The 22,848-nt window shown below is 40.4% G+C and overlaps 1 long non-coding RNA gene across 2 annotated transcripts; it reads right to left on the minus strand.

The window, feature by feature from the left end:
- Positions 1-7,868: 7,868 nt before the first annotated feature.
- LOC113906529 lies at positions 7,869-22,782 on the minus strand. 2 transcript variants are annotated; one of them, XR_003514908.1, is made up of 4 exons: positions 22,600-22,782; positions 14,631-14,824; positions 9,038-9,180; positions 7,869-8,951 (listed from the first exon to the last, which is right to left on the minus strand). It is a non-coding gene; the product is annotated as an uncharacterized LOC113906529 (long non-coding RNA). The 2 variants fall into 2 exon arrangements; XR_003514907.1 differs by having other exon boundaries at positions 7,869-9,180.
- Positions 22,783-22,848: the final 66 nt, after the last annotated feature.

Consider the following 22,848-nt stretch of genomic DNA (forward strand, 5'->3'; position numbering starts at 1 on the left):
CTACACAAAAGCTCTTAAGTGATCAAGCCTAGTCCCTGGTCCTGAAGCTAAATCTTCCTCAGAGATTACGAATCAAACATCGTTCACCAGAAGCTATCACCCTGTAAACCTCATGCTTCTGCTAAACACATTTTCCACACTTGCTCTGAATTCATTTCTTCAGGATACCCTGGTTATTTGTTCTTTTCATAGTATGTAAAATTGAAGTTTTAAGTTTTCCCAATGTCCTAATACTAGGATGTTACTGCATCCTGATCTCACTCTTTGCAGGTAAGGAAAATAATCATATTAAGTTTGAGAAAGTATTAACCCTTATTTAAAAAAAACTTGGCTAAATTATAAAACGTTTTAATATGATATTTTAGAATGTCATGAATTTTGGAAGCTAGACCATAAATTATGTGGCAATAACTAGGTTATCTTCGACTATAAGTAAATATTTACTGCCAGCTAATTCCAAAGATTCATCTAAGTAACATAAAAATTGTAGGGTAGGTCCTTGAATACTGAAAAACCCATATTATCCTTGAAAAGAAATGAGCACCAGAAGAGAAAATAAAGGGTGATTGGCAAGGAAAGGACTGCTATGAAGAGTATCCTATCATCAGATGAAGGAACAGGCACCTTGTTCCAAAACACCTTTATTAAATGCAGATGTATATGAAGTCTAATTGCTTACACTGTCTCAAGCGAAAGATCATTAGGGTCATTATTCCCAAGAAGCTAGTTTCAAAGACATTTAGAACTGGAAGGGGATTATTGAGATCATCCAGCTTGTCTGCTCCTTTTCCAAAAAGGAAACTGAAGATCAGAAATGTGACTTGCTCTCAGTAACCAGATCACGTGCTCCTTTTGAATCCCCTAACCTCAGCAGCAATTGCACCAAAGCATAAGTTATCCAGTAAATGTGCAAAATTTATATTCATGAAAAAAGGATGGGAAGGGTCATTCTCATGATGTTTATATTCTAGCTGTTCTTTTGGAAGAATGTTTGCCAAAAGAAAGATTTCTAAAATAGGGGAAAGCAAGAATATGACAGAATGTGTCACTGAGAAAAATCTTTAAAATTTTTTTATTGTGGAAATTTTTAAAAATTAATGAAAAGATGAACATTGGGGTACATGTGTCTCTTTCTTCTCAGTGTGTATGCCCAGCAGTGGGATTGCTGGATCATAAGGCAGTTCTATTTCCAGTTTTTTAAGGAATCTCCACACTGTTCTCCATAGTGGCTGTACTAGTTTGCATTCCCACCAACAGTGTAAGAGGGTTCCCTTTTCTCCACACCCTCTCCAGCATTTATTGCTTGTAGACTTTTGGATCACAGCCATTCTGACTGGCATGAAATGGTACCTCATAGTGGTTTTGATTTGCATTTCTCTGATAATGAGTGATGTTGAGCATCTTTTCCTGTGTTTGTTAGCCATCTGTATGTCTTCTTTAGAGAAATGTCTATTTAATTCTCTGGCCCATTTTTTGATTGGGTCATTTATTTTTCTGGAATTGAGCTGTAGGAGTTGCTTGTATATTTTTGAGATTAGTTGTTTGTCTGTTGCTTCATTTGCTATTATTTTCCCCCATTCTGCAGGCTGTCTTTTCACCTTGCTTATAATTTCCTTTGTTGTGCAGAAGCTTTTAAGTTTAATTAGGTCCCATTTGTTTATTTTTGCTTTTATTTCCAATATTCTGGGAGGTGGGTCATAGAGGATCCTGCTGTGATGTATGTCAGAGAATAGCCAGGACATGGAAGCAACCTAGATGTCCATCAGCAGATGAATGGATAAGAAAGCTGTGGTATATATACACAATGGAGTATTACTCAGCCATTAAAAAGAATACATGTGAATCAATTCTAATGAGGTGGATGAAACTGGAGCCTATTATACAGAGTGAAGTAAGCCAGAAAGAAAAACACCAATACAGTATACTAACACATATATATGGAATTTAGAAAGATGGTAACAATAACCCTGTATACGAGACAGCAAAAGAGACACTGATGTATAGAACAATCTTTTGGACTCTGAGGGAGAGGGAGAGGGTGGGATGATTTGGGAGAATAGCATTGAAATATGTATAATATCATATATGAAATGAGTCACCAGTCCAGGTTTGATCCAAGATACTGGATGCTTGGGGCTGGTGCACTGGGACGACCCAGAGGGATGGTATGGGGAGGAGGGAGGAGGGTTCAGGATGGGGAACACATGTATACCTGTGGCGGATTCATTTTGATATATAGCAAAACCAATACAATATTGTAAAGTTAAATAAAATAAAATTTTAAAAAAGTAATGAAAAGAGAATACAATGTATGCCTATGTATCCATCACCACCTTAAATAATTATTGACGTTCTGCCATTCTTATTACAATATGAATTGTTTTTTTTTTCTTTTGCTTTGTTTGGCTAGAATATTGAATATTTTTAAAGCAAAACTGAGACATTGTATCATTCTATTTATAAATATTTCTATATGTATCTCTAACAGATGAGGATTTTTGAACAACATAACCACAACTGAAACAGAAGGGGGCTTTCTTGGTGGTTCATTGTTAAAGAATCCACCTGCCAATGCAGAAGACGTGGGTTCGATCCCTGGTCTGGGAAGATCCCATATGCCACAGAGGAACTAAGCCCCTGTGCCACAACTATCGAGTCTGGGCTCAGAGCTCAGGAACTGCAACTACTGAAGCCCATGTGCTCTAGAGCCCATACTCTGCAAAAAGAGAAGCCACTGCAATGAGAAGCCCTCATATAGCAACTAAAGAGTAGCCCCCGCTCTCTGCAACTAGAGAAAAGCCTTTGAAGCAATGAAGATCCTGTGCAGCCAAAAATAAATAAATAAATAAAATTATTTTTTAAAAAAGAAAAACAGGAGAGAAGGGGGCAGGGAACAATCTTTAAAACAATGACATAAAAATGCATGCATGTGTGCTAAGTCACTTCAGTCATATCGGACTCGTTGCAACCCTATGGGCTGCAGCCCACCAGACTCCTCTGTCCATGGGATTCTCCAGGCAAGAATACTTTAAGGGGGTTGCCATGCCCTCCTCCAGGGGATCTTCCCAACCCAGGGATCAAGGAATCTCCTGCGGTTCCTGCATTGCAGGCAGATTCATTATCCCTGGACATGAAAAAAAACTAGTTAGAACCAACTAGGTCCAAAATGGCAGAAAATCTGACTTGCAATGGACCTTGAGCCTCATTATAAACTCATTATAATATTCAGTTCAGTTCAGTCGCTCAGTCGTGTCCGACTCTTTGAGACCCCATGAATCACAGCACGCCAGGCCTCCCTGTCCATTACCAACTCCTGGAGCTTACTCAAACTCATGTCCATCGAGTCAGTGATGCCATACAGCCATCTCATCCTCTGTCGGCCCCTTCTCCTCTGGTCCTCAATCCCTCCCAGCATCAGTCTTTTCCAATGAGTCAACTCTTTGCATGAGGTGGCCAAAGGATTGGAGTTTCAGCTTCAGCCCTTCCAATGAACACCCAGGACTGATCTCTTTTAGGATGGACTGGTTGGATCTCCTTGCTGTCCAAGGGACTCTCAAGAGTCTTCTCCAACACCACAGTTCAAAAGCATCAATTCTTCGGCACTCAGCTTTCTTCACAGTCCAACTCTCACATCCATACATGACCACTGGAAAAACACCATAGCCTTGACTAGACAGACCTTTGTTGGCAAAGTAATAATCTCTGCTTTTTAATATGCTATCTAGGTTGCATTAGCATAAGTTAAGTGACACACCCACCATTGCCAAGACATTTCAAGTATAACAATCAGAGATCAAAAAATGGGTGATAAAAATAAAAAATGCATGGCAGCCCAATTCCTGGAAATCTCTGCCCCTTCCCCAAAACAGTTGGAATAATCCTACCATCATTAACCTATGAAATTACCCAGTCCATAAAAACTAACAAAGCCGTATTTCGAGACCTCTCACTTTCTGAGATGGCCCACTCTATAGAGTGTGTTTCTCTCTAAATAAATCCATTTCTTACCTATCGCTTAGTCTCTCACTGAATTCTTTCTGCAATGAGACATCAACTGAGCTTTATTAAGTCTTGAAACCAGGTGTGTGATCTCAGTTAAAAAACCATGGGTTCAGGCCCCAATTTGAATTGCATGGCTTCACAGTAATATTATCATACCCCTTAAAATTAACAATAAACCCTTAAAAAGCTAACATCTAGTTCAGGAGAAATTTAGCTGTATGGAAATTTTCAAGAATGAATCAAGATTGCAAGTCTTTCAATAAGGCCTGATAAGCTTTCAATAAGGCTAAGAATTCAGAAGAGAAGTACTTCAAAACTAAAGACCGCAATCTCATTTTTTTCTTGTGCTGCTCTGCAAATATAAATCTGGACACTCAGATTCCAAAAGAAGATAAAAATAGTCTATGAATCAAAACCATTAATCATATCCTGTTATTTTTAGTTATGTTTCTTCCTGATATTTTAACTCAAAATCAGTTTAATATGTTTAATCACACTTTTTTTTTTTCAGGGAAAAAATATTTTAGGTTGAGGTGGAAAATTCTGACCAAAAGATACATTGAAAGCTAAATCAGGGTGGTTGTCAGGGTCTGTATCCACGACCTTGGATGAAGAGTTACTTAGTCACTTGGAAAGTCTTGTATTAATAATCTGTCCTATGACTCAACTATCTGCCTCATAACACCCTCACAAAACACCCTCAAAAAATTCACACCTAGAAATGTAAAAACGTCACAAAAAAATTAATGGTAATTGGGTGACAGGTCACATTACCTTCCATACTAAAAGCAAACACTAATAACAGAAATTTTGAGATAGCTTGTAAAAAAAAAAATCTCTGAGTAAACTTCAGAGTCAAACTACCAGCGTTTTGCTTCTGTTGGAAGACCCCTCCATCCACAGAAGGTGCTCAAGAACACCTGCTGACTGGGTTTAACACTGGAACCAAACTTTTTTCGACATAGTAACTATTAAATTCCTGATTATGTAAAATGCAATGGATATGTGTTACTTCACATTCTGGAACTGAGTAGGAGAAAAGCTTTTTTCTCATGCGTGTTTTGCTCTGCACTCAGCACTTTTACTGCTGTCCCCAATTTATACATTTATATTCAAGGTTCATGCTGAATCTGCATCTGTGTGAATGGAGACTGCAGCATCTTTACTTCAACCCCACTCCCAAATTTCAGGAAAGCCAGAGGACTGTCCACGGGGTAGGTGATAATGGGGGCATTTTCTGGACACTGATAGGAAGGCACTTGTCAACACTTTATTTTTGCACTAATTCTTCTGGATAGAAAGTCTACTCGGTAAGAACATCAGACCTCTCCAGACAATTCCGCTTCATCTTTTCCTGACCTAGAATTCACTAGACCTAAGTAGACTTTACATTATCGTGTATGCTTCTAATTACATACCAGCTTATATATAAACACATTCCATCAGCCCACATATCAGTTTGGAAGCACACCTTCACTCCTAACAGTAACATGAATAAAACAATAGCACTTGGCCTCTCTCTGAAGCCGTAGGCTGAATTTTGCAGAAGGGATCATATGGGCAAAAAAATTTATTTTCAGCTAAGTTCAATCACTCAGTCGTGTCCCACTCTTTGCGACCCCATGAATCGCAGCACGCCAGGCCTCCCTGTCCATCACCAATTCCCAGAGTTCACTCAAACTCATGTCCATCGAGTCGGTGATGCCATCCAGCCATCTCATCTTCTGTCGTCCCCTTCTCCTCCTGCTCCCAATCCCTCCCAGCATCAGGGTCTTTTCCAATGAGTCAACTCTTCACATAAGGTGGCCAAAGTATAGCATCAGTCCTTCCAATGAACACCCAGGACTGACTCCTTTAGGATGGACTGGTTGGAACTCCTTGCAGTCCAAGGGACTCTCAAGAGTCTTCTCCAACACCACAGTTCAAAAGCATCAATTCTTCAGCACTCAGCTTTCTTCACAGTCCAAATCTCACCTCCATACATGACTACTGGAAAAACCATAGCCTTGACTAGACGGACCATTGTTAGCAAAGTAATATCTCTGCTTTTTAATATGCTATCTAGGTTGGTCATAACTTTCCTTCCAAGGAGTAAGCATCTTTTAATTTCATGGCTGCAGTCACCATCTGCAGTGATTTTGGAGCCCAGAAAAATAAAGTCTGACACTGTTTCCCTATCTATCTCCCATGAAGTGATGGGACCAGATACCATGATCTTAGTTTTCTGAATGTTGAGCTTTAAGCCAACTTTTTCACTCTCCTTTTACTTTCATCAAGAGGCTCTTTAGATCTTCTTTACTTTCTGCCATAAGGGTGGTGTCATCTGCTTATCTGAGGTTATTGATATTTCTCCCGGCAATCTTGACTCCAACTTGTGCTTCATCCAGCCCAGCATTTCTCATGATGTACTCTGCATATAAGTTAAATAAGCAGGGTGACAGTATACACCCTTGACATACTCCTTTTCCTATTTGGAACCAGTCTGTTGTTCCATGTCCAGTTCTAACTGTTGCTTCCTGACCTGCATACAGGTTTCTCAAGGGGCAGGTCAGGTGGTCTGTTATTCCCATCTCTTTCAGAATTTTCCACAGTTTATTGTGATCCACACAGTCAAAGGCTTTGGCATAGTCAATAAAGCAGAAATAGATGTTTTTCTGGAACTCTCTTGCTTTTTCGATGATCCAGCAGATGTTGGCAATTTGATCTCTGGTTCCATTTATATTACCTAGAGCCAAAATCAAACCAACCAACCAACAAAAACTGATGTGGCTTGGGCTTCCCTGGTGGTCCAGTGGTTAAGAGTCAAGCTCTGGTTTGGGGAGATCTCACATGCTGCGGAGCAACTAAGCCGTGTGCCATAACTACTGAGCCTGCGCTCTAGAGTCCGGGAGCTGCAACTACTGAAGCCCATGAACTCTAGAGCCTGTGCTCTGCAATAAGAGAAACCACCACAATAAAGACTAGTCCCCACTCACTGCAACTAGAAAAAGCCTGCACACAGCAACGAAGGTCTAGCACAGCCAAAAACAACTAATTGAATAAATGTTTTTTAAAAAGCTGATGTGGCTTGACTAAGTTTTTCTTATTAGCTATGGTCCTTTATCAGTCATCCTTGTGAACAGGAATAATGCCTTCAGTATATTTGCTTTCTTAGAACACTACATCAGAATCATAGAAAGAAATTTTTAAAACCATGAATCCCCAGGAACCCCCAGCCCTTTATCACAAATCCCAAAGTGTGAGACTCAAGAATCTGTGATCTTAAGTTCCTCAGATGCTTTTTCTATGGCCAGCATCAAGAGTGTGTGAGAATCACTGCCCAGAATACCTAGAACATCACTCTATATACAGTTACTTTATATAAATGTTTTTAATATTTATTTATTTGGCTATGCTGGGTCTTACTTGTGGCATGTGGTATCTAGTTCCCTGATCAGGAATCAAACCCAGGTCCCAGGTGCCCTGCATTGGGAGGCTGGAGTCTTAGCCACTGGACCACAGAGTCCCTACAAATGTTTTATACACACACACACACACACACACATATATTTGATGAATGAATGAATAAGTCAAGACTGTAGAAATCAGCAAATCTCTGAGTTCTAACCATACCCAAGATCTACTGGTCTAGTGTCTTTTATTTATATATATATATATATATATATATATATATATATGTATGACTTCATTGAATTTTCCTAAAGAACCTTTGATCTCAGCCCTCTTGTACAGATAAGGTCTAGTCTCTTCTATCTTGCAACTTGCATTGTCTGACCTAGACAGATGCTGACTGAATTCTGATCTGTGTGACCTCACCCCATTCCACCCCAAGCAGTCACCAACAATCCTACTCAGCCAAAAAACAATGATAAGAAAACTGCTTTATTTTTACCCCTCGACTGGTAAAGTAAATAGACTGAAATCATAAACCATGGCCTCACAGAAATACCTCCTGATATTCAACATAACTACTAATTGGTTATCTACTATAGACTGTATATGTGGCAGGCACAGTAGAGAATACAGAATGATTACAAGACTTGATACTTAACCTTGAATATTCAAGTTGATAAGACAGAAGGATGTATCACATCCTATGCTGGGAGCCTTTTGATATCATCTTATTCATTCCTCAGAGCAATTCTCTAGGGGAGAAAAGTATTATCATCTCTAGGTTACAGGTGAAGAAGTTGAGGCTTAAAGAGGTTAAATACCATCTCACAATTATATACTGACAGAGTTTGTATTTGAATTTTTCTTCTTTCTGACTCTAGAATTGAAGCTATAGACCCTAAACTACTGTATATTGTTCAATGGAGATAATTATCCATTCAATGTTATCCACTCCAGAAGTATGTAATAAGCATTTACTATATACCAGGTCCTGGCATAGATGCAGATACACAGGGTCTCTGTCTTCATACAGTTTCTAGTTTAACTGGAAAAGGAGGTATTTAACAGTAAATGCAATGAGGGTTATAAGGGAGAACTACAGGATGTTATTCAGGAGTGGGTAACCAGGAACTTATTTTGGTCTAAGGACACAGGAAGTAGCCAAATCCTTCTAAACTCAGGAACTTCACTTCCCAGCTGCAGGACCTAGGGAGAATTACACTTCCTTATTTGCAAAATAATGACAGTAACACCAGCTACAGATTTTGTGAAGGTTAAGAGATACAGTGTATGTAAAGCACAGAAACTGACAAAAAGTAACCACTCAATAATTATTAATTAACAGCTATTTAAAATTTTCATTCATATTTAAGAATACACAAAAGCAGGGGTAAAACAGAGAAAAGAGCAATAGGAGAAGGAAAATGCAGGGCAAAGGCCATAAGCCAAGAGGGGCAAAGTATCACATAACTTGCTGTAAGATCCAGTCCTGGAGAAGGTCCCCAAGCTTTTTGGCAGCAGGGACCGGTTTCATGGAAGACAATTCTTCCACAGGCCTGGGGAAGGGGGATGGTTTCAGGATGATTCAAGTGCATTATATTTATTATGTACTTTATTTCTATTATTATTACATCAGCTCTACCTCAGATCATCAGGCCTTAGATCCCAGAAGCTGCGGTCCCCTGCTGTAGAGAGCTCTGCCAGAGACAGCTGGACAGGCAGGTGGGGACCATATCAAGCCTTCAGGTAAAGATGTTTATCTTTGTACAAAGGCAACTGAAGCACCTAAAGGAATTTAAGACAAGAAGAGACTTGTTGAGATTCAAATTTTAAAAGACAACACCAAGGGAGGGTGGAGAGAATTCGTTTCATTTTATCAGATCAGATCAGATCAGATCAGTCGCTCAGTCGTGTCTGACTCTGCGATCCCATGAATCCAGCACGCCAGGCCTCCCTGTCCATCACCAACTCCTGGAGTTCACTCAGACTCACGTCCATAGAGTCAGTGATGCCATCCAGCCATCTCATCCTCTGTCGTCCCCTTCTCCTCCTGCCCCCAATCCCTCCCAGCATCAGAGTCTTTTCCAATGAGTCAACTCTTCGCATGAGGTGGCCAAAGTATTGGAGTTTCAGCTTTAGCATCATTCCTTCCAAAGAAATCCCAGGGCTGATCTCCTTCAGAATGGACTGGTGGCTCAGACAGTAAAGCGTCTGCCTACAATGCCGGAGACCTGGTTTCAATCCCTGGGTCAGGAAGATCCTCTGGAGAAGGAAATGGCAACTCACTCCAGTACTCTTGCCTGCAAAACCCCATGGACGGAAGAGCCTGGTAGGCTATAGTCCGTGGAGTCGCAAAGAGTTGGACACGACTGAGCGACTTCACCTTCACTGTGTGTGTGTGTATATATATATAGGCAAATTGCCAACATCCGATGGATGATCGAAAAAGCAAGAGAGTTTCAGAAAAACATCTATTTCTGCTTTATTGACTATGCCAAAGCCTTTGACTGTGTGGATCACAATAAACTGTGGAAAATTCTGAAAGAGATGGGAATAACAGACCACCTGACCTGCCTCTTGAGAAACCTGTATGCAGGACAGGAAGCAACAGTTAGAACTGGACATGGAACAACAGACTGGTTCCAAATAGGAAAAGGAGTACGTCAGGCTGTAGATTGTCACCCTGCTTATTTAACTTATATGCAGAGTACATCATGAGAAACGCTGGGCTGGAGGAAGCACAAGCTGGAGTCAAGATTGCTGGAAGAAATATCAATAACCTCAGATAAGCAGATGACACCACCCTTATGGCAAAAAGTGAAGAAGAACTAAAGAGCCTCTTGATGAAAGTGAAAGGAGAGTGAAAAAGTTGGCTTAAAGCTCAACATTCAGAAAACTAAGATCATGGCATCCGATCCTGTCACTTCATGGCAGATAGATGGGTAAACAGTGGAAACAGTGTCAGACTTTATTTTTCTGGGCTCCAAAATCACTGTGGATGGCGATTACAGCAATGAAATCAAAAGACGCTTACTCCTTGGAAGGAAAGTTATGACCAACCTAGACAGCATATTAAAAAGCAGAGACATTACTTTGCCAACAAAGGTCCGTCTAGTCAAGGCTATGGTTTTTCCAGTAGTCATGTATGGATGTGAGAGTTGAAGTATAAAGAAAGCTGAGTGCTAAAAAATTGATGCTTTTGAACTGTGGTATTGGAGAAGACTCTTGAGAGTCCCTTTGACTGCAATGAGGTCCAACCAGTCCATCCTAAAGGAGATCAGTCCTGGGTGTTCATTGGAAGGACTGATGTTGAAGCTGAAACTCTAATACTTTGGCCACCTGATGCAAAGAGCTGACTCACTGGAAAAGACCGTGATGCTGGGAAAGATTGAGGGCAGGAGGAGAAGGGGACAACAGCGAATGAGATGGTTGGATGCCATCACCGACTCGATGGACATGGGTTTGGGTGGACTCTGGGAGTTGGTGATGGACAGGGAGGCCTGGCGTGCTGCAGTTCATGGGGTTGCAAAGAGTTGGACACGACTGAGCAACTGAACTGGACTGAACTGATAGGCTTCCCTGGTGGCTTAGTGGTAAAGAATCTTCCTGCCAATGCAGGAGACTCAGATTCTATCCCTGGTCCAGGAAGATTCCCCTGGAGAAGGAAATGACAACCCACTCAAGTATTCTTGCCTAAGAAATCCCATGGACAGAGGAGGCTGTCAGGTGGGCTACAGTCTGTGGGGTCACAAAGAGTGAGACAAGACTTAGCAACTGAACAACTATATATGCATGTGTGTGTGTAATAATTTCCAATTAGTCTGCACGTGCAGCTTTAGTAATTTCAGTGATGAGTGTGTTACCTTGATTGTGGTAATAGTCTCACAGGTGTAAGTCAAATTTTATCAACTTTTACACTTTAAATATATGCAGTATGTGCACGCGTGCTAAGTCACTTCAGCCATATCCGACTCTTTGTGACCCTATGGACTGTAGCTTGCCAGCCTCCTCTGTCCATGGGATTCTCCAGGCAAGAATACTGGAGTGGGTTTCCATGACCTTCTCCAGGGGATCTTCCCTACCCAGGGATTGAATCCATGTCTCTTATGTCTCCTGCACTGACATGTGTGTTCTTTACTGCTGGCACCACCTGAGAAGCATATGAACTATATTTTATGTCAAATATACCTTTCACTTTGACCCAGCTTTCTGGAGCTATTAGTAATTGCTCTCCACTCTTCCCTTGGACATATTGGACACCTTCTGACCTGGGGGGGTTCATCTTCCAGTGTCATGATCTTTCTGCCCTTTCATACTGTTCATGGGGTTCTCATGGCAAGAATACTGGAGTGGGTTGCCATGAACTTCAGCGGACCATATCTTATCAGAACTCTCCTCTATGGTCCGTCCGTTTTGGGTAGCCCTGCACATAGCTTTATTGAGTTACGCAAGCTCCTTCGCCATGACAAGGTTGTGATCAATGAAAGGGATTAAACATAATAAATTATTTTCTTAAAAAATAAGCAATTTTTATCAAAGATAGGAAGACAAATTAGCAGTGGCCAAAATACTCTACTTAGATGATGGATGGTGAGGGCTTAGATTATTATGATGGCAGCAACTGGAATGGAGAAAAAACTTGATGCTTCATTGGATATGGAGGGTATGAAGGATAAAGTGTGAAAGAGAAGAATCTGGGGATTTTCCAGATTACTAGTTTGAGCAAGCTAGGTAGATGGTGGTATTGCAAGTTAAGTTCCCTAGAGAAGAAACAAAAACTAGCATGCAGAACTTTAACTAGACTGCTCTTGGGATCAACACCAGTGAAAGGGGGAGAAGAAAGCAGAATTAGACTGAGAATTAGCTAGCCCTTTGTGGAGCTCTGGAACAGAGATGGCCCTTCAAATAGCCCACAGAGGAGGTTGAAAGGCCAGACCTTTACACCATCACACCAATGGGACAAGAGGAAGGAGGAGCAGCCTTGGGCAAAGCAGCTCTCTTCAGATGAGGCAATGCCCAAAGAGGACTCATATCTGCAGGCCACTGCCAGCCAGCCATCTCTCAGGAACCGGAAAAATAAGTCATTAATTTGGGCAGCATATATCAGGGTCCTCCACTGTTGGGGACCCTCTCACTGAGAGACATAGGACACTTAGTTCTTAGACTGATAACAACTTTACATATAATGAAGGCACAAACAGCACTCAAGGAGGATTCTATAAATAGTTTGATAACAAAGTCTAAATCTGATGGTTACAAAAGGGTTTTAGAAGCCTCACTTTCTGAAATCACACCACTGCAGGAAAAACTCTCCAATTTCTTAAGATGATAATGATGAAGTTTCTTTGGAAATAAAAATAATCTGAGGAGACTGACTCTATTTCTCTATTTCTCTCCATCCACACTGTAGGATTCAAACCCACCTCCCCACCCCAAGCCCTGACTACTCCTTTGATTATCATTCTAGCCTCCTAAACCAGTTGCTCCTATGCTCAGCCAACCTGTTCTCTCCATTTCAAATACTAACCATTTATACTAACTACTAACCAGCAGCTAGCACAGTGCCTGGTGCATAGTACCTGCTCAATTAATACTTGTTGAAAGAAAAAAATGAGTAAGGAATAATATACATTATACTGTATTCAATGTATAATGCCACGAAAATTCATGAATTTCACCTAGACTAGATAATATCCCAGTATAAATTCATCCAAAGGCTCCTCTTGCCCCTGGGGTAGAATCTGACTCAGTTTATAAGGTTCTTGGCAGTATAGTCTCTGATCACCTCTGCAGTTTTGCTTTTTACTCCAATCTCTCCTCTTTCTCCTTACGTCCTCAAGGAGTCCTCAAACATGCCATGTTCCCTTTGGTTTAGGGGTGTGTTTCCACATGTTTCCTCTGCCTGGACCATTCTTCACCCTTCTCTATATACAAGCCAACTGCCTCTCTTTCCCTAAACACTGTTCTACTAAATATTGCCATACCTCCCCCATCACAGACACACACTCATTCTTAACATACATCCACATATGTCGCTAATTCCTATACAATGTTGCTGCTGCTGCTGCTAAGTCGCTTCAGTCGTGTCTGACTCTGTGTGACCCCATAGACAGCAGCCCACCAGGCTCCTCTGTCCCTAGGATTCTCCAGGCAAGAACACTGGGGGAAAAAAAAAGAAGAACACTGGAGTGGGTTGCCATTTCCAATGCATGAAAGTGAAAAGTGAAAGTGAAGTCGCTCAGTCGTGTCAGACTCTTAGCGACCCCATGGTCCGCAGCCGACCAGGCTCCTCCGTCTGTTAGGATTCACCTTCCCTGACCAGCCCTCTCTGCAAATCTGGTTTAGGTGCCCATTCTTTCAGTTCACATGCTACCTTTTAATTCCCTCATCAGACCATTTATAACCATTAATTATAACTACTTGTAATTTTTTTAACCTCGCCCCACTTGATTATACTCTCCCTGAGAACAGGAGTTTAGACTGCTTTATTCATTTTTATCTCCTTTGTGGCTGGCACAGTGCCTAGAACATCATGCATGCTCAGTCGTGTCCAACTCTTTTTGACCCCATGGACTGTAGCCCGTCAGGCTCCTCTGTCCATGGGATTTCCCAGGCAAGAATACTGGAGTGGGTTCCCATTTCCTTCTCCAGAGGATCTTCCCAACTCAGTGATCAAACCTGAATCTCCTGCATTGGCAAGCGGATTCTGTACCACTGTGCCACCTGGTAAGTTCTTAATAAATATTTGTTGAAGGAAAAAGAAAGCATAACATATATTAAATGTTACATATTAAAATCAAAGTAAATAATACAGATTCATGATACACATCATGACATTTACAAATAGACAAATGGCAAATATGCCATTTGAGTAATGTATTAAAAATTCCCATTCCATTTATTTTCTGCTATCCACTTCAAAAAGGTGAATTCTTCCCATGACATGAGGTCATCTCATTGACCTCATGAAATTCTATGGAACACTTACTTGCAAGATTGATGTAAATTCTTTAAAGCAAAATTCCCTCTAGGCTGATTTAGGGAAACTGTCTTCTAATACAAGGTGGCAATAATTAGCTACGATTTGTTAACAATCCACTTCATCTTAATAAGTCCTTAAACCCTCAACTATTACCAAGGGCTGGCTGGCCAGCTCAGAAGTCACATTGTTAGAGAACAGGCAACAAGTTGTTGCTCCTTGTTTTTTTCCTCCACCGTACCTGGAAAAAACTTACCTTATGCAAATCTGAGTGAACAAAAAATGATAATGATAATCTTGAGCCCAAATTTTCTTTAATATTTTGATCTTAGATAAAGGTCAAGAAGCTTTCCTGGTGGTCCACTTCTACTGTACTCCCAGTGCACTTCCACCACAGGGGCACAGGTTCACTCCCTGGTCAGGGAACTAAGATCCTGCATGTTATGTAGCCTGGCCAAAAAAAAAAAAAAAAAAACAGTCAAAATGTCCAGCAAATAACTAGAACTTATATTTGCATGGTACCAAATAAGCATAAATACTTTCTCATTACCTCCTCGTTTCATAACACTGGTAAAGCTGGATAATTAATTCATTGCTGAAATGTTGATTCAATTTGAATTTTAAGGAGAATGACTGTGGATTTCACTCTCTAAATCAATAAGCTGGTTACTTCAGTGTTTTTATTTGTATCAGACCAAATTACTGTTGATGTATTACTTAATGATTTTAAGCAACAGTATTTCTTGCTTTTGGTGTTGACCTTTTAACAATGAATATTTGTTCATGCTTATTCTTTCTGTGCTTTTTAAATAATCACTTTAAATCACATCCTGTTGTTGAGTTGAGGGCGATTTCACTAGTAATGGTCATGTAGCATAATGCTCTACTGGTAAGAAAAGAGCCTAATCTAGTCAATAGCATCATCACTGTCCCTCCAGGTTAGACAGCAAGTGATGAAGAGATACACTCCTTGAGTGAGGGTCACAGAAAGTATGCAAAGAGCCTTCCAGACAAGCTGGGAGAATGATGACATCAGCCTTGCTTGAAGCTAGACCTAAGTTCAAATACCAACTCTAGCACCAATCAGCACTGTGAGCTCAAAGTAAGCCCCAGATCCTTTTGAGCACAGTTTTATCAACTGCATTGCAATCTGCCACGTAAAATGATATGTGTAAACTACCACATAATTGCACTCATCTCACACACTGGCAAAGTAATCCTGTGTGAAGATGAACTTCCAGATATTCAAGCTGGATTTAGAAAAGGCAGAGAAACCAGAGATCAAATTGCCAAAATCCGCTGGATCATTGAAAAAGCAAAAGAGTTCCAGAAAAACATCTACTTATGCTTTATTGACTATGTCAAAGTGTGGATCTCAACAAACTGTGGAAAATTCTGAAAGAGATGGGAATACCAGACCACCTGACCTGCCTCCTGGGAAATCTGTATGCAGGTCAAGAAGCAACAGTTAGAACTGGACATACAACAGACTGGTTCCAAATAGGAAAAGGAGTATGTCAAGGCTGTATATTGTCACCCTGCTTATTTAACTTATATGCAGAGTACATCATGAGAAATGCTGGACTGAATGAAGCACAACCTGGAATCAAGATTGCCAGAAGAAACATCAATAACCTCAGACATGCAGATGACACCACACTTACGGCAGAAAGTGAAGGAGAACTAAAGAGCCTCTTAATGAAAGTAAAAGAGGAGAGTGAAAAAGTTGGCTTAAAACTCAACATTCAGAAAACTAAGATCATGGCATCCGGTCCCATCACTTCATGGCAAATAGATGGGCAAACAATGGAAAACAGTGACAGACTATTTTGGGGGGCTCCAAAATCACGTAGATGGTGACTGCAGCCATGAAATTAAAAGACACTTGCTCCCTGGAAGAAAAGTTACAACCAACCTAGACAGCATATTAAAAAGCAGAGACATCACTTTGCCAACAAAGGTCTGTCCAATCAAAGCTATGTTTTTTCCAATAGTCATGTACAGATATGAGAGTTGGACTATAAAAAAAGCTATGCCGAAGAATTGATGCTTTTGAATGGTGGTGTTGGAGAAGACTTTTGAGAGTCCCTTGGACTGCAAGGAGATCCAACCAGTCGATTCTAAAGGAAATCAGTCCTGAATATTCATTGGAGGGACTGATGCTGAAGCTGAAACTCCAATACTTTGGCCACCTTATGCAAAGAACTGACTCACTGGAAAAGACCCTGATGCTGGGAAAGACTGAAGGCAGGAGAAGGGGACGACAGAGGATGAGATGATTGGATGGCATTATCGACTTAATGGACATGAGTTTGAGTAAGCCTCAGGAGTTGATGATGGACAAGGAAGCCTGGCATGCTGCAGTCCATGGGGTTGCAAAGAGTTGGACATGACTGAGTGACTGAACAGAACTATATTAAAAAGATTCAGAATAGTGCTGGCCCCCATTAAGCATGTGATAATTTTTTTTAGTTTTTATTGAATTTGTTAGAATATTACTTGTATTATATGTTTTGCTTTTTGGTCACGAGGCATGTGGGATCCTGACTAAGGATTAAACCTGTACCCCCTGCATTGGAAGATGAAGTCTTAACCACTGGACTGCCAGGGAAGTCCCAGCATGTAATAATTTGCAGCTATACCAGGGTTATATGCAGTAGTTAATGCAGCACCAACAGCCAAATGAGAGACACAGCACTGATGTGTTCAGTTGCTGCCAGGGGCTCCTCAGGCCAAACTTCTTGGTTTTCTGCAACCTGGCTAACTCCTCAAGGTTAAAAGAACCTTCTCTGTTTATCAGACAAGGCTCCCTTCCTCTTGCGTGCATACACGTTAAGTCGCTTAAGTCATGTCCGACTTTTTGAGACCCAGTGGGCTGTAGCCTGCCAGGCTCCTCTGTCCACGGGATTCTCCAGGCAAGAATACTAGAGTGGGTTGCCATGCCCCCCTCCAGGGGATCTTCCAGACCCAGGGATCAAACCCGTGTCTCTTATGTCTTGGCAGGTGAGTTAGTGGTCTCCAGAAAGGGCATCTTCTCAGCACATCATGGAGATCAGAAGGAGACCTTAATGTGGAAGAACTTTAGAACTAAGATCTATGTCCCTGCTTCATTGCAGCCAGCATAGGGTAACTAACTGCCCCATCCTGCCCTGGACTGTTTCCTGGATCATGGGACTTTCAGTACTAACACCATGACAGTCTCATGCAAACTGAGATGACTTATCATCCTAGCATTTTCCAAGACTGGGCAGGTAGCCTGATAATATGTAGCCTAACAAGTAAGTGGTGGGATGGTTAGATAGCATCACTGACTAAACGAACATGAATTTGAGCAAACTCCAGGAGATACTGGAGGACAGAGGAGCCTGACATCCATGAGGTTGCAAAGAGTCAGACAAGACTTAAGTGATCGAACAACAACAATAAATTGTATTAATACTATAATGATTAAGACTTTCCAATTAAAACTCTCATGTAGGTAATAATGAACATTGAAATGAAGAATTTCATTTCATTGCAATTTACCCAGGCTATTGAAAACTTTGAGAAGCTTTTTCTCATTCTCTTTGAATCACTATTTCTCTTTTCTTTATAAAGTTAACAATGGTTCGAGTATTGTGCTATTAATTCCCATTTGAAGCAATTAACTCACTGATACTCTTAGCAACACAAAGAACTATTTCTGAAATAACTGTTTAATTAACCCCAGCAGAAATAAGAATGGAGAATACAAAGAAACAGAATCTGAACTGGGGATGAAATTTTGAACCACATGAAATTCTCTTCTTTCACAGAAGCCTGCTGCTACTGCTGCTAAGTCGCTTCAGTTGTGTCCGACTCTGTGCGACCCCACAGATGGCAGCCCACCAGGCTTCGCGGTCCCTGGGATTCTCCAGGCAAGAATACTGGAGTGGGCTGCCATTTCCTTCTCCAATGCAAGAAAGTGAAAAGTCAAAGTGAAAGTGAAAAGTGAAAATGAAGTCACTCAGTCATGTCCGACTCTTAGCGACCCCATGGACTTCAGCCTACCAAGTTCCTCTGCCCATGGGATTTTCTGGGCAAGAGTACTGGAGTGGGGTGCCATTGCCTTCTCCGCCATAGAAGCCTAAAGGTTATTCAAAATATCTAGTTCTAGTGCTAACAAAGAAATGTACTATCATGAAACAATGCCATTTGCAGGAACTGTGGATGGAATTAGAGATTATCATACCAAGAGAAATAAGTCAGAGAAAGAGAAATATCATATGATATCACTTATATGTGGAATCTAAAAAAAAGATGCAAATTAACTCATTTTCAAAGCAGAAACAGACTTAAGACAAAACAAACATTATTACCACAGTGGAAGGGGTGGTGGAGGGATAAATTTGGAGTTTGGGATTAACAGATACATACTACTTTATATAAAATAGATAAAGGAACTATATCTTGTAATGGAACTATATCTTACAATGGAAAAGAATCTGAGAACACAGATGCATATGTATATATATATATGTCAATTAAAAAAGAGAAATTTATTATCAATCTTACTTATTTTCATTACTATGTGGCAATAAATGATTTGAATTCGTGGCTTCTTTTACACATTTTACATACAATCTGTTGGGCAACAAAAAAGTTAAAAGTGACTTATACTTTCAGAAATGCTACAGGTAGCAACCAAAGTTACAATTTTAGACATAATAACTGAGTACTGTATTTATGTTTATCAGCAACATTTCAAGTTTCTCTTTCTGGCCTAAAACATTTAGAAATCACCTTTTCTATATTTTCAATTACCACCTGCCTAGCTTCTTTGCAATCATTTCTACTTTGCATTCCCTAGATCTCTCCCTTTCCTTTTGGCCTCTGGATCCTTGCCCTATAACATTACTCACTTCCTGACTTCGGTGAGTAACTTCCAACCTGAGGCAAAACTGTAAACCAGTAAGTCTCTTTCCTCCATCTCCTTCCTCTTCCCCTTTCTTCTCCATGATACCCTCAGTTCATTAATGATATTATACCCTCTTGACTTAAATCCACTGCTCCAAGAACTTAGTTTCTCTTCTCAGCTAAGAAAATTCCGGGGGTGGACAGTAAATCCCAATTATTCAAATTTCTTTGACGCACAACTTGCAATGAATGAACAATGCTTTTATCCAAAAAGCACCTTTTATTCCATTATTTTAAAAAAGGGTCTGCTAAGCAAATTAATAATAGTCTGACAAATAATGAAAATCTTTAAAGTAATATTCCATTATTTTATACATAATGGAATATTTTTATATAACATACAATATATTTAGTATATAACTTCTTAGAAGTTCACAGAAGTAGTTTTTCAAAGCACTGGCAATACATTTTCTTTATTGGCAAAATTACAATATCTGTTGAGGTTTATAAAATGAGCTTACAATTTCATTCAGTATTTGGGAATTATGGTTTTCATTACATCAGGCTCATACTATTTCACAATTTACTAAATATGATATGCTGGACTATTGGTGAAAGGAAACTAAAATTGTCAGGTGCACACAAACATTTAAGAAACACCATTACTAATGAAGCATGAAACCTTCATTGGTTCTTTTTCATCGCATACCTAATAAATTTTCAGTATCTACAGGTTTACAGATTCAATTTCAATGAGAAGGGTAGAAACTCAATGAAACCACTAGCTAATAAGGCTCGACAATCACAAACAAAGTAGGTCATATTGTTTGGAGAATCAATTTGTTTTCAGTAAAAAAACTAGACTGTCCTTATTTCATATATCAACTGGCAATTTGCTAATGTTATCTTAATGTTTAAAAAGCACAACAGGAAATTAAACGCATGTTTTCATTCAAACTGTCATGAAAACATTTTTGTTACCAATGACAAATTTATCTACACCAAAAGGGTGTTAGGGGAGATTTGCAAATAATCCAAAACAAAATAAAACTTTTTAAAGAGTACTATTTGGCTTTGGACATTGCACCAATACCTAGTGATGGCAGTCAGATTTTTCCCAAGATATTTGAAATAGGGATGATAAGACCGCTTCCTGAAAGTTAAACTTTAAGATTATATACAATGGATACGAGCAGAAGTAGGCAAAGTCACCTTTAAAATGCAAACTTGCCTGACTTGATTGTGACTTGATTCTATTGAAGAATATTGCTAAAAGGTTTGGGTAGCCATGGAAACAGAGAAAAGAGCATACAGAGGCACCTGAGGGCCAGTGTCCATCCAAATGCTGTCAGGAGAGAAGACGCCCAAATCAACAGAGCAGCAAGATGTCCCTACTGTACTGGAGATCAATATATAAAGCTCCAACTATTGGAAACTGAGTATTTCTATCTTTGGGATGAAATTGTCCTGTCATGGAGATAGATGAATCAAGAACAGTCTATACACACAACTCAGCTTGTTCTGAATTTGTGCTCATCAAGCAACCTTCTGATAATGTCTTTGGTTTCCTAAGTAAGTTTGTCTACATAGAAAATGCACTGGCTTTCCATCCTGAGTATTCAGGTACACAAATTACAGCTCTTGGAAATTAATAACTATTCTGGTTGCACATGCTAGTCTTGTGACCTTGGTTAAGGTAAGTTCATCTGATTGCTGGAGCTGTTGCATGTTGCTAATGAAAGACACTTCTGTTCTAACATACTCCAGACAACATTCTAGAGTATTCTGGAAAATTCACCAAAGTAATGCTTCCTGTCTGCTTGAGGGCGGCCAGCAGGCCTTTCCCTGGCTATGCCAGCCAAGTGCTTCCGTTTCAAAAGATCATTGATATCAATGGTGTGGGGGCTGAATGCCTGTGATTTACCTCTCTTTATTATTTTATTTGTTCCAACACTTCTACAGTGACAATTTCATAATCATAATGGTGTAGAAGACAGCTAACCTGTTTGAGCTTTATTTAAAGACTAAAAAAATGCAATCTTTTTAAATCTGACACACAATGCTATATAGTTACACATGCATGCACACTGCTGCCAGGCTGTTAAGTCGCTTCAGTCGTGTCCGACTCTGTGCGACCCCATAGACGGCAGCCCACCAGGCTCCCCCATCCCTGGGATTCTCCAGGCAAGCACACTGGAGTGGGTTGCCATTTCCTTCTCCAATGCATGAAAGTGAAAAGTGAAAGTGAAGTCGCTTCAGTCATGTCCCACTCTGTGAGACCCAGTAGATGGCAGCCCCCCAGGGGCAGCCCCCCATCCGTCCATGGGATTTTCTAGGCAAGAGTACTGGAGTGGGGTGCCAATATATACACTGTACATATGTATGCACACATTTATCATTCGTTTCTCATAACAACTTTATGAGTCATGAATTTTTTTCATTACACATTAAAACTCTTCCTGGGACTTCTGCTGTGGTTCAGAGGTTAAGACTATGCCTTCCAACGTAGGGGTAAAGGGTTCAATCCCTGGTGGGAAAATCAAGGTCCCACACGCCCGTGGGTGCAGCCAAAAATTTTAAAACAAAAAAAACCAAACCATTTTTCTGACTGTAAAATCTGGGTATTATAGAAAGGTGAACATAACATTTTTTTAAAAATCTGATGGCTTTAAACACTATTAATGTGTTCGCCTTTACAAATAGTTCAAAATATATTTTAAAGTTTTTTCCTATAAATATGCATATGCTAATACTATGCTAAGTCGCTTCAGTCGGGTCGGACTCTGTGCGACCCCATAGACGGTAGCCCACCAGGCTCCCCCGTCCCTGGGATTCTCCAGGCAAGAACACTGGAGTGGGTTGCCATTTCCTTCTCCAATGCATGAAAGTGAAAAGTGAAAGTGAAGTCGCTCAGTCGTGTCCGACTCCTAGCGACCCCATGGACCGCGGACTCCGCGGTCCACGGGATTTTCCAGGCAAGAGTACTGGAGTGGGGTGCCATTGCCTTCTCCAAAATATGCATATATGTGTTTTTTTAATATGTGTGTTTTTATAACATATTTACGGCATAAGCATATTATGGCTTAAGCACTTCCCTTATCTTTAGATATTACTCAGAATTTAACAGCTTTCAAATATTCCATAATATCAATATATCATAATGTATTTATCTCTATATCTTTAACAACACACAAGTATTGGTGTTATGAGTACTGAGTGTTGTGTTTGCACCTTTCTAGAAAATACCAACATATTGCCAAATATCAAGGTTAAATTTTACGCATAGCTTAATTTTAATTAAACTGTCAAACTGTTGTTTGAACCAAGTCACACAACTATCCAACACCTACCAAGAGTGCTCACTTCTCTGAAGCATAACAACCTGTAATTGAGGTCTCTCGAAGAGTTTTTGGAGAGATCTCAAACAAAATCTTTGCCCTGCAGCGCGAGCTCTAATCTTTGGAACGCCCTCCGTCCAGCAAGAGGCGCCGTAGCCTTCCGCCGGGGTTGGGCCGCCACGGAGTCCTCACGTGATCCGGCCGTCTCCGCGCCGTGGGGGCGGTCTCGGGGATTCGCCTTACGCACGCCGCCGCATGACG

Source organism: Bos indicus x Bos taurus, chromosome 16 (genome assembly GCF_003369695.1).
Source record: "Bos indicus x Bos taurus breed Angus x Brahman F1 hybrid chromosome 16, Bos_hybrid_MaternalHap_v2.0, whole genome shotgun sequence".
Classification (NCBI taxonomy): Eukaryota; Metazoa; Chordata; class Mammalia; order Artiodactyla; family Bovidae; genus Bos; species Bos indicus x Bos taurus.